Source organism: Peromyscus leucopus, unplaced genomic scaffold (assembly GCF_004664715.2).
Source record: "Peromyscus leucopus breed LL Stock unplaced genomic scaffold, UCI_PerLeu_2.1 scaffold_909, whole genome shotgun sequence".
Taxonomy (NCBI): Eukaryota; Metazoa; Chordata; class Mammalia; order Rodentia; family Cricetidae; genus Peromyscus; species Peromyscus leucopus.
The window spans coordinates 21,841-38,377 of record NW_023505848.1 but is presented as its reverse complement, the minus strand read 5'-3'; the positions used below and the strand labels follow the sequence as shown (position 1 = coordinate 38,377).

At 52.3% G+C, this 16,537-nt stretch overlaps 1 long non-coding RNA gene and 1 pseudogene across 1 annotated transcript; both read right to left on the bottom strand.

Moving 5' to 3' along the window:
* Window positions 1–823: 823 nt before the first annotated feature.
* On the bottom strand, window positions 824–1,936 carry LOC114681551. Its single transcript, XR_003732910.1, has 3 exons — window positions 1,920–1,936; window positions 999–1,118; window positions 824–903 (listed from the first exon to the last, which is right to left on the bottom strand). It is a non-coding gene; the product is annotated as an uncharacterized LOC114681551 (long non-coding RNA).
* A 2,342-nt stretch (window positions 1,937–4,278) lies between these two features.
* Window positions 4,279–8,865, bottom strand: LOC114681523 (annotated as a pseudogene).
* Window positions 8,866–16,537: the final 7,672 nt, after the last annotated feature.

Sequence of the window (16,537 nt, the reverse complement as noted above, 5' to 3'; positions counted from 1 at the left end):
TCACTTTCCTATCTCCAGCATGTGCTACACAAACTGTCCTATTCCTCACGGGGCTGGGGTGAGGCAATTGTATGTGTGAGTCGTCTGCCCAACCCTGGCCCTTAGTGAGCTCTGGGATGAACTGCCGACCACTACTTAATCAAGTGAGCAGAGAAGGAAAATCCTTGACTCAGCAAGAGATCACGGGGCTGAGCAGCCTGAAGACCCTTACTAGCTCTGGCTCTGCCATGGCACCCTGCACTCACTCAGGCCCAGCCTCACCCTATGTAGTACTTCATCACTCGGTGTCGTTGCTGCTGGTTGCCTCAGCTCAGGCAGCTCAGCAGTTTGGGCCTGGTTCAGGAAGGCCTTCTTTTTCTTGATGATCTTGATGGCCACCAGGCTCCTGGGTTGGTGATCATAGGCTTTTACCACCTGTCAAGACATGGAGTGTTACCCCCCGGGGTGTGGGGACCCACCAGCCACACCTTTCCAACTAACAACTCACAGCCCCAGCACTCACATCCCTTGTTACTGGATACAAAGTACCAACAGTCCCCTGTGTGGAAGTCTTGTTATTTATACTTTTAGAGAAACTGAGACAGGGGAACTAAGTGGCTTGAGTGACTGGCCCAGGACAGGACTTGCAGCAAGTGAACCACTGGGTGGAGGGAATGTGGTAAGGTCAGTGGTTGTCTGCACCCAGGCACTGGATGAGTGGGGGAGTCCACACCTGGCCAAAGGAGCCTTTGCCAATAAGAGAGTCAATCTCATAGCGCTCTAGCCAGCGCTCGCCACTGCGCACAATGTAGTCGTGGTTGTCGTCGTCATAACCGTGGTTCAGAGGACCTTCTTCTCCTTTTTGGTGCTCGAGTCCTGGGGTGGTGCCTGTTGGGCCCGCCGTTTCTTCTTCGCATAGTATACCTGCTCAGGCAGCCAGGAAACCGGACCCTTGAGTGACCCAGGCGAGCAGCCAGGGCCTTTTCAGCACCCAGCCAGGGAATCCCATCCCCACCCACCTCATTGATGTGCTTGTAGGTCTTGATGAGGTCCACTGAGAGCTTGCGCAGGGGGGCCGAGGTCGCGTCCCGGAAGGCCAGGGGCAGTCTCCGAGGCAGTAGCCGCACATCAGGCAATACCTGCGGTGCAGAGGGGCAGACGCGGCACAGGCCTTTCATCTCCACCTCCAGGGAGAACGGTAAAGCTGATGGCCATTTGACAATGCCCACATCTGCCTAGCTCTCCACAAAAGTAGATGCTCCCCAAGGAGAGATTCTACCCTATAGGGCCTGTCACACATTTGGGTTCCCCAGATATCTGTTCATCGCGAGATGAAGAGAATGGTTTACCTCTGACCTTCCACCAAGCGTCTGGTTAGCTCGTTTGCTCTCTTTTTTCCCCTCTGAACCCCAGTGAACACACGAATGAGAAACCTGGGTCTTTGCACCCGACGAGACCACCATTTTTGGGAACCAGGCCACTGATGAATTCCCTGTATCTCCATGTCCTCACCCTCAAATGAGTGTGCCCAGTTCCTAAAGCTCTTGGATTGGGGCTAGATTTCTTGGGTTTCCCACCACCCTCAGCTCACTTTCCTTCCAGGCTTTTCACTCCAGACCTCTGCTTGCTGTGGACACTAAGACTTTTGGTCTTTTGTGTGCCAGTGACAGTTTCTGAGCCTAACAAACATTACACCTAATTTGCTTAACCCTTGATAGCACTCTGTGAGAGATGGAGGGCCTTGGAGAAGCTCAGTAATTCAGTCCTCAATAGCAGGAGTAAGTGTGGACCCCCCAAACTCCACCTGAAACTCTTCCAGTATCACACGAGGCCTCCAACATCCTCAGAGATCTTCCAACAATCCTGCTGTTGTCTGGAGACCCTTTTATCCTCAGTCTCTTTCTATCCCCAGGCCGATGAGAAACCAGCTGAATGCCTACCTGTGTGTGTTCCTGGGCCCTGGAAAGCCAGAGAAGGGACCATGGCCTGGTGGGACGGCCATGGTGGGCTCAGAGGCCGCAGGGGTGTGAGGCCTGGAGCGGGAGCCCGGCCGGGGGCGCCTTCTCGCATCCTGCACTCGGCTGCCACCGCCGCTGAGACCTGAGAACAGGTAGGAAGTAGGGAGACAACATGGAACAAGAGGGTATGCAGTCAGGGCCAAACAAAGAGGCGGGCATGAAGAAGAGGGCAGGGCAGGGGGGCACCAGGTAGCGATGCAGAGGGGGCAGAGACAAGTGGCAGGTAGGTTGGCATAGCAGTGTTCCTCAACAAATGATCGGCCAAATAAAGGAGACAACATGAGAAAACGTAAAGGGGAATGGTTAGAGCCAGACAAGCGTGGGGGAGTGGGGACAAGACAAGGACAGGAAGACAGAAAAAGGCCAGCAATCGGGAGAGCAAAAGAGAAGACAGAAACCATGTAGAGTCTGGGCAGTAGAATTCATCTTTTCTTTGAATTTCTGCTGGTGCCCATCCCGAGTCCTTCAGATAAGCCCCGCCCTCACATGGTCTTCCCTCAACATCAGTCTCTGAGGGCCCCATTTCAAATCTGGTCCACCCTCTAGTTCTTTCCACTCTAGAGAACCCCAGGGTCCCTCACACCTAGCAGTCCTTGTAGACCTCCCAGAATCAAGGTTATCTGAGAAGCCCTTTCTGTGTGAGTGCTATGGTGTCTCAACCACCAAGGCACACTTTCCCGAGGACTGACTCGCCACCCTACCAAGACTGCTCCCAGCCCTTTTTCTAAGTACTCTATATTTATCCCACTAGATTTCCCATTACTCTAAGACCCCTGCTCCTAAGGAAAAAGAAGAGGATGTGTCATGTCTCAACAGTTTAAGAGCCACAGTCTTTTTCTCCCTTACACTGGGATCCTTGCTGTCCCCTCTACCTAAACCGGGTCATTCCACAGTTGAGCCTATTCCTAGAAGGGCCCAACAGCCAAATCCCTAAATAACACGAGACTTTGCTCTCTCAAAGTGTTCTCTAGAATAAAATCTTCCCCTAAGAGCCTCCCCCATGTCAGATCCCTCCTGTCCTATGCCTCGCGACTCCAGGTCCCCTTTACTGGGGCTTCACTGACAAACAAGTCTTCCCCGGCCCTTCCCTCCCACACTAGGACCGGCTCTCCAGCTCCCACCCCTACCCGGGTCAGGGCTGGCGCTGGGCCCACGGGGGGCTGGGGAGCGATGGGGCCCCAGTGCGGTGGGCGAACGGCCAGCATGGTGGTGGCGGTGGCGGCGGCGGCGGGTGAGAAGGTGGCCGCCTGTCCCCGGCCTGGCCGGCCTGGCCAGCCCCGCGGCGGTGAGGGCAAGCGGGACAGGCGGCCCGGTGGGTGACAACAGCAGCCGCCGCCACCGCCGCCGCCAGGGGGCGGGGAGAGAGGGGACGAGGGTCAGACCGGGGCACGCGGGGGAAGGGGACAGCAGGTGGACGGGGGAGGGGCGGGCGGGCTAACCTCGCCCTGCGGGCCGGCCCCGCCCCGCGCGGCCACCCGCCCCAGGGACCCTGGCGTCCCGCCCCCCACCCGGCAGGCCCGCCCGGCCGGTGGAGTCCCGCGCGGCGGGGCCCGATGAGCCCGGCAGGCCGCACCTCCCATGGCAACAACCGCGCCATTTGTTGTTGCTGCCGAGAGCTTAACCAACCAGCACTCAGGGCAGCTGTTGCTAGGCGACAGTGAAGCGGCCAGCGCAGCCGAGCCCAAACAAAGGCGGGAGTGGGGCCGGGCTGCCCCCCTCCCAGACTCCCTCTCAAGAAGGCTCCCCGGGCTCAGCCCCTTCCAGAAACCCAGCTGTAAATAGCCGGGCTCCGCCGCACTGGCCCGAAGCCCCCTCCTTTGCCTTGCTAAGTCTCGCGGGGACGGCCAGGGCGGATCCCGGCTCGCCCTCCACCCAAGCGTGCCGCCCGCCCGTCGCCATACCGTTACCTGAGGGCGTGGGTAAGGGGACGCAAACTGCTCGGGGAGTCCGAGCTCAGACCTGCCCACTGGCTGAGGGTGTCCGGTGGACCGCGCGAGCCAGGGCCCCGATTACCCAGTAATGCAACCAGCAAAATGGCGACCACAACAAACCGGCCCCCCTGTCCCGGCTCCGCCCCCACACCGCTCACGTGACTTCAGGGAGTAGTACTGTGCGCCTGCGCCTTAAGGGCGCGGAGCCGCGCACATGCGTAGCAGCCATCAATGGAGCATGCACCATGTGACCGGATGAAACTTTCCAAGGCACCCCCCCAAGCGCACATAAAGTTGGTCAAGGGCGCATGCGTCTCTCGGCCACTGAGCAAACAGCACCAGACAGGAGCGACAGTTGAGTCTTTTAATAGAAAAAAACTACACGTGCAACAGTAGCAACACACACTTCTTCCGATCCAGACAGCTCTGAGTTTCAGTTCTTCGCCTTGGGAGGTGGCCTGTGAGAAAATCAGAGGGAGTGGAGTTGTCACATTTTTGCTCCCCAGGTCTAGGGAGCTCAGGCTGCAAGCAAGGGAGAGGTCTCTCCTGGTACTTACCTGTACACACCCACAACCACAGCGTGGTCCCGTTCGTAGGGCTCCAGCGTCAGCTGCTCCTGGGGCTTCATGTTCTCTTGCTGCATCTTCTTCACTTCGGATGCAAACACAGCTTCTGCCGAAGCCGTGGAATCAATGCAGTTGGCCTACAGAGGAGAAATGACTGGAGGTCTGTGCGTTGTTGTAAGCTAAAAGTACGTCAGATGTTTGGAGTCCCAGGTCTCGCAATTATAAAACTCCATTACAGAAGTTTTAATTTGGCTTGAAAAAAAGGATGTTCTAATTATCTAAGGCAGTGTTTTACCTCAGGAATTTTCTTTCATGTCCTGGTAACAATAGAACAAACGCAGCAAACAGACTAGCTAATTTTTAACATGGTGAAAATGCCTGGGAGTTTTTTGTATTTCAAATTAAAATGTTTTGAAAACTGCACCTTGCACTTATTTAATATTTACTCTATGTAAGAATCTGTCCTAAACACTTTACATGTATCCATTTTTACTTCAACCCTTAAAAGAAGAATGAAGAAAATGAAGAAACTGAGTCAACTAGACTAAGTCACATGTTCAGGCACGAGATCCAGCAACCCCACCACACTCAGTTGTCACCCCACCTTACATTCCAAGCCTCATACCTTAATGGAAATCACAAAGTGTCCTCCATTCCGCAGGAAGGTGTGGGCGTTCAGGGCCACAATCCGGGTTTGGTCTGGCTGCGCACACTCAGCAAAGATCACATCCACCATTGCTAGGGAAAAAGGGACAGGGCAGTCAGCAGCAAGCAGAAGCCCCAGAGAACTTCCCAGAGCCTCCCAATGGGGGCCTGTGCTCCATCACCACCAGGTTCCTGGGAGTCTCCTGCCTCCAGTCTCACTCCCACCACATCCCTCCCTCCAAAGCGCCCAGAGGTGGGGCCAGAACCCAGTCACATCACTCATCCACTCCTCTTGTAAACATGGTTGCCACCTACTCTGTGGCCAGCCCTGGGCTGGGCGTGGGGGACACAGAGACGAGTCAGACCCTGCCTCGAGATGCCCGGTCTGGGGGGACAGACATGTCATCAAAAAGACAAGTAAAGGCGAGCAGTTAAAGGCAAGACGTGGGCAGGGCTGTCAAATGAGGAAAGGACCAGAGAGGCACCAAGTAAACCGAGAAAATGCAAAGAAAAAAGAAAACAATAACCCCCTCAAAAAAACAAAAACCCAAAAACCAACAACAACAAAGTACAATGAAAAGTGATGTTTTTATGCAGTATGATTTAAAAATATTAATACATAAACAAAAATGATGGAATGAAAATATCCTTTAAGAATTTGGAAAAGCAGATGCCAAGTATCAAGTACCTCTGGGGGAGTTCATGAGGCTTTCTACTTTTATACTAGACCTTTGAGGAGTTTAAAAAAAAAAACAAAAACAAAGCCCATGGGTCATACTTGCTGTGTTCAGGGCTGGAATCTCATCAGATAACATAAAGAACACAAACCAGGGCGGTGTAAAAGGGCAGCGTGTAGAGAGGAGCCCAAGTGCATGGGCCTCAGGGAAGAGAGTCAGATGAGCAGACACAATCTCCACCCGCAGCTCCTCACTCTAACGCAATCTGCTATGAGGCTCCCTTGGCCTCTCCTGGGAAACATGCAGTGCTTAGCCTACCTTCCTGGGCTGCCCCCAGGCCCTCACCGATAAGCATGCGGTATTTGTGTGATGAGCATCTTCAATCACAGGAATAATGTTGGTCCTCTTCTTGGCCAAGTTGATGAGGTCACGGCCAGAACGGTGGGAGAACTCAACTGCATAGACCAGACCATCCTAAAATAAACCCGATAGTGATGAGCACACACTTGCTTTCCATCATGGTTGCCAAAACTGGGCTCGTGTGCCTCTTGTAGCAGGCCCTCAGACCCTCAATCCAACCGAACTGAGTAACTGTCATTATGTCCACAGTCCAGATGAATAAATGGGCCCGGATATGAGAAGTCACACGCCATGGTTATTCACCACCAACAAAGCTACAAGATCCTAATTTATCTGACCAAGAGCCCAGAAGGACAGAGCCAACAGCATTTGCAATGGGCCAGCACTTAGGAAACATTTAATTTTCCAAACAATCTTATTCTCCATAATGTTAAGCTCAGGTGTCTCACTGATACCACATACTATTAAAGACTACCTACAGAAGTCTTGAGTTTTGTTGCTGTTTGTATTTAAACGAGGTCTAACTACATAGCTTAGGCTGGGACTACAAATATGTGTGCTTTCATACCTGGCCACGCACAGGATTTTCACCCACCAAATTAAACAGTCTATAATTCAGCCACCAGCAAGAGGTTATGAAGTGGGACACCCAAGAAGCAGGTGCTCTCTGCACCAGGAACCAGTACTGCACACAGAAACAAGTCCCCCAGTAGAATCCAAGGGCTGCGGATGTAGCTCAGTGGCAGCCTATGTGCCTAGCATTCAAGAGGCCCTCAGTTCAACCGCCAATATGGGGAGGGGCACAGAAAACTGTATTTGGGGGACATGAATCTTCTGTGTGTATGTGTGTGGAGCCAGAGGACAATGGTAGGTATTCTTCTTCAGGAACCCCACACATCCTACTTCTGAGAAAGGTCTCTTACTGGTGTGGAGCTTATCCATTAACACCCCCTAATGGATCTGCATGCCCTAGAGATCAGCTTGTTGCTGCCCCTAGTGCTGTTACTACAAGGGCACATCACCACACCTGGCTTTTTAAGTCAATTCCGAGGATCAAAATCAGGTCATCATGCTTGTGTGTGACAAGCACTTGAGTGACTAAGCCACCTTCCAGCCCTGGGACATATATGTTTCAAGAGGGCAACTAAAACAGTTCATTTAGTCTCTGTGCTCCCAGCTCCAGGTCATTTTAACACTGGCCACACCCCCATCCCCAACTCTTAAAATCCAGAATCCGGAGCAGTTTTAAGGAGCTCTGCTTCAAGCTGTCCTCTCACGGAATGGAGGATGAACCTGGCTATACAACACATGGTGCAGGTAAACGGCCAGGCCAGTTCCCTCCATCTCCACACCCGTCTACTCACCGGGCCGACAATATCAGAGACGTGAGAGACGGTGGTGCCTGAGGCTGCCCCCAGGTAGAGCACCTTGGCCCCTGGCTTGATGTGGATCTGGTCTACGCCCCCAGGATTGCTGCTGCCAGCTTGGAACGGAAGGGTTCCAGGCTCGGTACTCAATTTTGTCATCTCCCTCCTGACAGAAGAGATGAGAACAGAAGTCAGTGCTGGGTTCTTGTGCAGGATTCCACTCCCCATCATGCTAGGAACCTCAAAAGAAACAGTGTTCCAATCACTGTGTAAGAAACGAATACAGGTGTAGCAGGGGCCAGGACAGAAGGCACCCTGCCATCCCATGGAGGCTGTCAAAGACTTGGGAAGAGAGAGGACAGACAGTAGACAGAGGTGAACCCGGGTACTAGGCATCCCCTGCTGTCCTAGCTCCTGTCTCAGGTGCGAGAGACAACAGTGACCAGGGCATGGATCCTGCCCGGAGTGCTAAGTACAAACTGAACTAACACACAAACTGTTTCAGGAGATGGTGACAGGCTATACAGACCAAGCGAAGAGAGGATGTGAAACCAGAACAGAGCAAGGAAGCTGTGAAAAGGAGAAAACGGACCAGGAAGGGCTATGGCTGACCACAGAGAAGAGGACACGGGAGAGCTGGGGCTGTGAGGACTGCTTTAGAGAAGTAGGGTGATGTGACAGAGGATAAGAAACTGGTGCGCTATGGAGCTGGGAAACAATGGGGCAAGGCCAGGGAATGGGAGGCGGAGCTGAGACTGGCAGCATCTCTAAGGCTACTCTAAGAGCGGGCAGAGAGTCCCAAGGCACATGAACAGTGTGCACGGCCTGACTTATGCATCAACACCCCGGCTGTCACGTGTAGGACGCAGCAGCAACACTGAAGTGCAGGTGACACTATCAGCTGGGCTGGTACTTTGGACAGGGCTCCATGACTCACTGAAATAGAGACTCTCTTCTCCCCATATACGGATTCTCCAGGGACCAGATTCTTTGTGACAAGGGCATCTCCTTTCCGCGGCAGATAAAGACGCCTGGTGAGGAGAGCAGAGCAGAGCGGGGCGGGGCTGAGGACTCAGAGTGGGGCTCTGGTCCACTTCTAGATTCACCTGCACCCCCACCCACCACACTCACCTTCATGCCGATGTGGTTCCACCATGACATTCTTCCCTGACTGGTTGCCTCTTTTGCCTCCCCGGCCACCACCTCGACCCGGCCGCCCCCAGACTGGAAGCCTCCACCTGCAAGAGAAAGCTGCAGGTGGAGAGGGAGGTCCCCGCCTCTCCCCTCCCTGTACCCTCTGAGAGCCTGCTCCACCTCCCCATGTCAACCTCACTCACCTCGTCCACTCCTCCTCCTCCACCCCTCCTCCGTCCCTGAAGCCTCCGCCTCCACCTCGACCTCGACCTCCACCAAAGCCTCCTCGTCCCCCGCCAAAGCCTCCTCGTCCGCCTCGTCCTCCTCCTCTACGCCTCTGTCACCGAAGCCTCCTCTGCCACCAAAGCCGCCCCACGGGGGCTGAAACCTGTAGTCGAAACAAAAGCAGGGACCAGGGCAATGAAGCTTAAGTTTAAACTAACCTTACCTGGCATTTTCACAAAAGTGAGAAGTCGGCTGTGTGCTCCAAGGAGAAATGTCCACCGCAGTCAATAATGCTCACCAAGGCCACCCAATGTCCCATCAGCAGAAGGGACACACAGAAGGAGTAACACCAATCAACAATGAAAATGGCCTTCAGTTGTGTAGTTTGGATGAATAAACCAGAGCCTCCCCAAAGTGAAGAAACGTACTCCTAGGAAACTACACCAATGACACACGCTGCTTTTTTGAAATACCCTGAATCTACTATGTAGCTCCTGATGCCCCTGATGCCACCTCCCAAGTGCTGGGTTACAGGTCTGCACCTCTAGGTCTGGCACCATAGCCTTCTTATGAAGCATGTGGCAAGGGACCACTAAAAGCAAAGCATGCCACAGACTCTCTAGCTGGGTGGGGATGAGATGGAATACAGACATCCTGGTTTTCTTGGTGGGACAGCAGATTCACGGAACTCATTTTATCCTTACTATCAGTGAGCCCTGTACATCCATGGGATTAGAGCAAGAGGTTTCTCTGCTGCCCTTCCAGCATCTTCAAGATCCCCTCATCTCCCTTCTTTCAAGATTGTAACATCCCTCCCAGCAGCACAGGGGGGAAAAGTAAAAAAAAAAATCCCCAAATTTAAGGATGGGCAATGATCTAGATGGCGGGTCAGAGCTCACTGTAAAGCAGGCACAGTAGCACAGGCCTGTGATTCCAGCATCCCAGGAGGTGGAGACAGAGACCCCAGGGTGAAGCAACACTGTCACTCAGCAGCCAACAATTTGCAGCACTAACAGACGTCTGGTGCTGTTTGCTGGGTCGGATATTTAGCTTTTTATGATGGTTTAAAAAATGTTTTGAGTACTATGGCGGGTGGGGGGGGAGGGGGGCCGGGGGCGCACAAGAGTTGATCTGAAAACATAGTTTGAAGATTAGTGTTCGCTTAAAATGATCTCACTTGATGTAAACTGTCAGATATAAATCTGCTTAATTTTTTGTCAAGGTACCTTGAGACTACATGCTATCGACAGCTTCAATCAATTCTTTTGTTTTTGAGACGAGGTTTCATCACTATGTATCCCTGACTAACCTGGAGCTATGTACACCAGGCTGGCTTCAAACTCAAGAGATCCACCTGCCCCTGTCTCTCAAGTGCTGGGATTAAAGGAGTATACCACCCTAAAAGTATTTTTAATGGTATTGAACAGTTTCATCTCCAAAACTCGAAAACATTCCCAAGCCTTATAAGAGATCCCATCCTGCTGCTTTCAACCTCCTTCTTCACAATCCACAATAAAATCAGAATACTTTTCTTTACAAAGAATTGCCAAGCCAGGCGTGGTGGCGCACGCCTTTAATCCCAGCACTCCAGAGCAGAGGCAGAGGCAGAGGCAGGCGGATCTCTGTGAGTTCAGGCCAGCCTGGTCTACAGAGTGAGATCCAGGACAGCCAGGGCTACACAGAGAAACCCGTCTTGAAACAACAACAAAAACCCAAACCTCTGAGGACTTTCTTTCCGTTTTTAAATTTCCCACAAGAACGTAAGGGGCATGGTCTCCTGTGGCCCACTGCACTTGGGCTTCTGAGTGGGTGGTGCAGACTCCCGACTCTCATCATATACATTTAGTACTGGCGCTCTCCCTGGCCCCCCACCAGTTCCAAGTGCACACTGACTTGTAATTGTTCTGGTCAGTGCAACATCCCATCACCAACAGGAAGTTCAATAAAACATCAGCAAGTGTCTGGCCATATTCGCAGCCCTGCTGACTCAAGGCCCCAGGTCCCTCCCTCAGAGAAACCACTAGAAAACCATCCTTTTCATCCAGAAGAGGATGGTGATGGGGAGTCCTGGTTCTCCTCTTGTAGCTCATACAGGAAGATGGTCATGCCATTGTCATTCAGGACCCTAAGGTAGGGAAGGTACATGGGAGTGAGTTGTAAAATCCAGTGACTTTGTACACACAAGAGTACTTAGGAGAAGCTGCTGGCCAGGGCCTGACAGAACAGAGGCCTGGCAAGCTGTGGGTATCTTCACGGGGAGCAGTGGGCCGCAGTGCCAACTCTCAGTCCCAGAATCTCAACATGGATCTCAGTCTATTTCAGGAAAATGAACAAAAAGGCTCATTACCCAGAAAGACTCCATGTCCACATAAAATATGCTTCCCTCCAAGCCTTCCCACCTCAAAACTACCGACCCCAGCAGGGTGAGGTGTCACATGTCCGCAATCCCACCATTTGGGAGGGTGAGTCTGAGGCCAGCCTTAGGCTATACAAGATCCCATTTCAAAACACAAACACAGAACAGAGGATCTTACTTAAAAATGCCCACCAGTCTACAGCACACCTCTGCTTAAAAATCTCCCCTAGCTGGTCGTGGTGGCACAGGCCTTTAATTAATCCCAGCACTTTGGAGAGCGGGGCAGGCAGATCTCTGAGTTCGAGGCAGCCAGGTCTACAAAGCCAGTTCCAGGACAGCCAGGGTTACTCAGGGAAACCCTGTCTCAAAGAACCAAAAACCAAAACCAAACAAAAAACCAACTTCCCCAAGACTCAAACTGTCACCAAAGAATCAACTGCTAGAAATTTCTACTTCTCACTCATTTGGTAGAGAAAGGTTGGAGGGAAAAGCATTCCTTGGGGGAAATCACAGATCACAGGATGCCAACAGAACGCACAGACTAGCAATCCTACCCTACTTCACTTCATCAGATTTCCAGAACAGGGGAGCCCCAGATATTCAACACGATTGGGAGGGAGCCCTGGGTCACTATCCCTGCAGTGACTCTCATCTGTCCACACCAGACAAAAACTTGCAGTAGTGAAAACTGATCCTTGGGCAACGGTGAAAAGCTCATGTTATCATTACTGTAGCACAGACTGGTGTCAAACTCGTGATCTACCCTGCCTCAGTTTCCCTCGTACTGGGATTGAAAAGCACGGGCGGCTACAGCACAGAGTAACATATTACCAAAAAAGCCACTTAGCATTAAGAATCCAAGAAAGAAATGAGACGCTTCTGTCAAAGCCAGAACCCTCGCCATGCAGTAAACTCATCAGAAAAAGGCGGGAAATAACATGACTATATTTTTGTCAGGTCAGGCGTGGCGGCGCACGTCTTTAGTCCCAGCACCCTGGAGGCGGAGAGGCTGGTGGATCTCCGAGTTCCAGGCCACCTGGTCTCCAGAGAGTTCCAGGCCAGCCAGAGTCATATGGTGAGACGCTCTCTCAAAACTCAAACCCAAACCAACCCCACTCACTTTTATTCACCCGCCTTGCTAAGGCCGGGCTTGTAAAGTTTCTCCCACCACAGAGCTGGGACTCCCTAGTCCCCAAATCATCCACTTCTCCCTGCCTAGGACCCCGCCCCTCCCGGAAGCGCGACAAGCGAGAACCTGCGCACGCGAGCGCCGCACATCATCGACCCGGAGGTCCTCTCTCATCCCCACCCCGGGGAAAGCTGGTTGAGGATCAAGGTAACGGTGACGGCGGGTGACAGTGGCTGGTGGCGGTAACAGGGAAGGCTTGCGTGGGGAGAAGGGTTCCTGGTCTCAGTCCCGGAGCCGTTCCATCTACGACCCCAGCCGGATCCCTCAAAGGCACGCGCGCGGAGAGATCCGAGCCCCCGCTCTGGGTCGGGGTCCGGAGGCCGCGCCGGCCGGTCCGGAGCGGCGAGCCTTTGGGCCTGCCTCTGGGAGCCGAGCCACCGGTCACATTCCCCGAGTCCCGAGCAGCTGCAGTCCCCGCCCGCCGCGCCTGGAGCCCCGCTCCTGCCCACGCCGGGGCCTCTACCTGGCTTCATCACTGCGTTCTGGTCGCGCGGCTCCGGCAATCTGCGGCGTCCGCTGCTCCACGAGTCTCAGGCTTTCGCACGTGGGAAGGAGCGCATGCGCGCGGCGACGCACGGCGCGTGACGGAAGCGCGTAACCCCGCCCCTTACCCGCGCCCTCCTCCCCCGGAAGTGCACGCCTTGGGCGGGAATTCAGGAACCTCTGTGGTATCCGTCTTGCTGCTTCGCTCTGGGGCGTAGAATTCAATCGCAAATCTGCCGCGGCTTCTCCCATCACTAGTGCTAAGCACTCCAAGTATCAGAGATTATACTCACATTTTTTATTTTTCCAAAGATTTGTTCATTTTTATTTTATCCTTACAAGTGTTTTGCCTGCATGTGTGTCTGTGCACCACGCGCACGCAGTGCCCGCAGAGGTCGTCAGGGGGAGTCGGATCCCTTGGAACCGGAGCTACAGGCGGTTGTGAGCTGCTACGGGGGTGTGGGACCCGAAGGTGGGTCTTCTGCAAGAGCAGGCTGCTAGCCCTCTAGCACAGCCTTGTGTTTGCTGATTGCTGTTGTTGATGTTGTTTGTATTTTGAGACAGGGTTTCACAGTGAGGCCCAGGCTGGCCCGGAACTGGGGATCTCTTACAGTCTCCAGGTTGTACCTCGCTTTTCTATCTCTTTTTTCCCTTTACACTCAAAAAGCCCTCCTTCACTCACTTGCCCCAAGAACAGGCACCTCACTCTGCTGCTCCGAGCCCTGGCCTGTTTGTTTCTGGAAATCTTCGGTTACCCTAATGTTGCTGCAGCTGCCTCTGAGTCCACTGCCCCGCTGTCGATGGCCTTGCTACTGCTGGTTCTGCTGTCTGCCCCTCCTCTTCGCATCATGGATTCTGCCCACTCTACCCATAAAAATCAACATCAGTCATTTAATGTTGCACCACCAGGGGGCAGCACAGCAGCGACCTGGTCTCCAGGAAAAGAGTCCCAACCGCCTTCCAGGCAACCGAAAGGCCCTTTGCACTAATCACAGACTTTGTGTTAGGTTATCAGGGAAAGAGTTTACCCCCTGGCCTAGGTGAAGTGGCTGCTAAGGTTTACGGAGGCTTCTGATGGCAAAAAAGTCCATGTAAACAGGCAGAGCTAGAACAGCGCGGCCCGGGCAGGAGCTGTCTTGCAGAATTAAATGGTGGCTGTAGCAGTGCGGCTTCCGGGAGGTCAGTCTGTGGAGCATTCAAGAGCTTCCAGGCTGCCGTGACAGCAGGTCAGGTGGCTGCCAAGAGGGGGCTGCTTGGATGGTAGTCACTCATTCAAAGCATCCAAGTGCCAGGGAAAGGCTGAATTTGTCAGGGTGACAGATCACCCTAGCCTCCAATATCCTGTTTTTTTAAAAAAGACAAAATAAGCGTTAAAGGGGATTCTTACTATAAAAGGTTATCATAGACACTAACAATGCTTTAACGCTTACATGTGGGGGCTCGCTCTCTCTCTCTCTCTCTCTCTCTCTCTCTCTCTCTCTCTCTCTCTCTCTCTCTCTCTCTCGTGCACCATGCCCACGGGTGATGCCCAAGCTCATGCATAGACCAGGGAGGGTGTTAGATCTCCTGCTCTGTCGTTCTTAATTTATCCTCTTGACATAGGGTCTCTTCACTGAATCTGGAGCTAGGCTGGTTAGCAGAAAAAAGCCTCTTGGTCTCACCACCCCAGCCCAGAGGTTCCAGGCATGCAGATAGATGACCACTCTTTTTTAATTTACATAGGTGCTGGGATTTGAACCCAAGTCCTCATGCTTGCTAGCAAGATCTCTTACCTGCTGAGATGTCTCCCGAGCTCCGAGTATTTCTAATTATTTAATTTAAAATCTTTACTGGTAAATAGGTCACATAGTATGAATTTGCCCATTTATACAATTCAGTGACTTTTCGTGTGGCATATTCATAGGAATTTTTAAACACTTTTGGCGATTCCAACATGTATAAAATGTATTGTGTGCCGGGCGGTGGTGGCGCACGCCTTTAATCCCAGCACTCGGGAGGCAGAGCCAGGCGGATCGCTGTGAGTTCGAGGCCAGCCTGGGCTACCAAGTGAGCTCCAGGAAAGGCGCAAAAACTACGCAGAGAAACCCTGTCTCGAAAAACCAAAAAAAAAAAAAAAAAAAAAATGTATTGTGCTCATATTCACCCCTTTAACCTCATCTCTTTCCCATTCCTGATGACCCCTTATTTTTCCCAACTAGCGCCCCTCAACCCCACTTCCCTGTCTTTTTTGGTGCGGATCTTGTGCAGGTAGACACAGCTGCCACGTGTTCATGACTGCAGTGTCACAGCGCGTCCAGAAGACAGCATGTCACAGCATTCTTCACCATCGTCCAGCTCTTACAGTCCTTCCAACCCTCTTCTTCAGCCTTCCCTGGCCTTGGTGAGGACCGCAGAGAAGTCATATTTAGGACTGGACACCCATCAGCCACTATTTCTGGCACTTTGACCAGTTATGAGTCTCTGTGGGAACTGTCACCGCGGCAAATGGCGGGGAGCAGCACTATTGTACGCGTAGAAACACAGACACTTAGAGGCAGTGTTAGAAGTCCATTTAGTCCAACCCGCGGCAGACCCCACCCCGCATGCCTCTTTTAGAGTCTGCTGTCTTCTCAGCCTTGGGCTTTTAACAAGGTTTATGGTACCAGGCACGAGCTCCTTCCTATGGGGCAAGCCTTAGATCCCATCAGAAGTCCTCAGTTGCCCCCAGTCATGCTGCTATTGCCCCGGTGGGTATCGCCTGCCTCATCAGTTGGTATTGTTGGGCAAAACAGTTGATGACTTTTCTGCCCCAGTGGGCTACAAAGCACATTCTGTACCATGAAGCTAGCTAGCCAGCAGGGAGTAAGCTCCCAGTTCAGTTCCAGCTTGATGTGTCTGTATCCTGCAACCAAAGTGTGTGGTGCCTTCAGGGATACGATTTTACCATCTAGTTCTGGTGGACAACCAAGAGAAACGGACATAGCCTGTTTGTTTGGGGACCTCTGGACCCTCCTGACAAAAGACTCGGGCATTTTATGCACAGCCCTGAGATTTTCATTTAGTAACTTTGGCTTCTAGAGTATTCAGAGGTATCTATTCATGTAGAATACCGCCATGCAAACATTTTTAGTTTTAATTTTTTTATAAATAATATTTTCAGCTAGTGTTCAGTTAGACCCATCTTTTCCACATCCTCTGCTGCATCCCCATATCAACACTTTGCATACGTCATATCCCCCGCTTTAATATCACATGTGTGTTCCCACTCCGCTTAGCGGCCTCCCTTATCACGCTTCCATTCTTGCTTTCTGACCTCTGCTGACTTTCATTCCAGTTTGAACACAGAAACCTGAAAATTCAGATCTAAGGTCTGCAAACGAGAGAATGCATGTAGCATCTGTCTTTCTGTGTGCAGGCTACCTCACCCAGGAGGTTATTTTCCAATCCCATCAATTTGTGCGTTACAAAGTGTAGTATTTTTTAGTATCTGTGCTGACTGGTTTTATGTAACTTGACACAAGCTAAAGTCATCCGAGAGGAGTGAACTTCAGTTGAAAAATTGCCTCCATAAGGCAAGTCTGTAGGGCATTTTCTTAATTAGTGATGAGGGGAGGGCTCGCCCATTGTG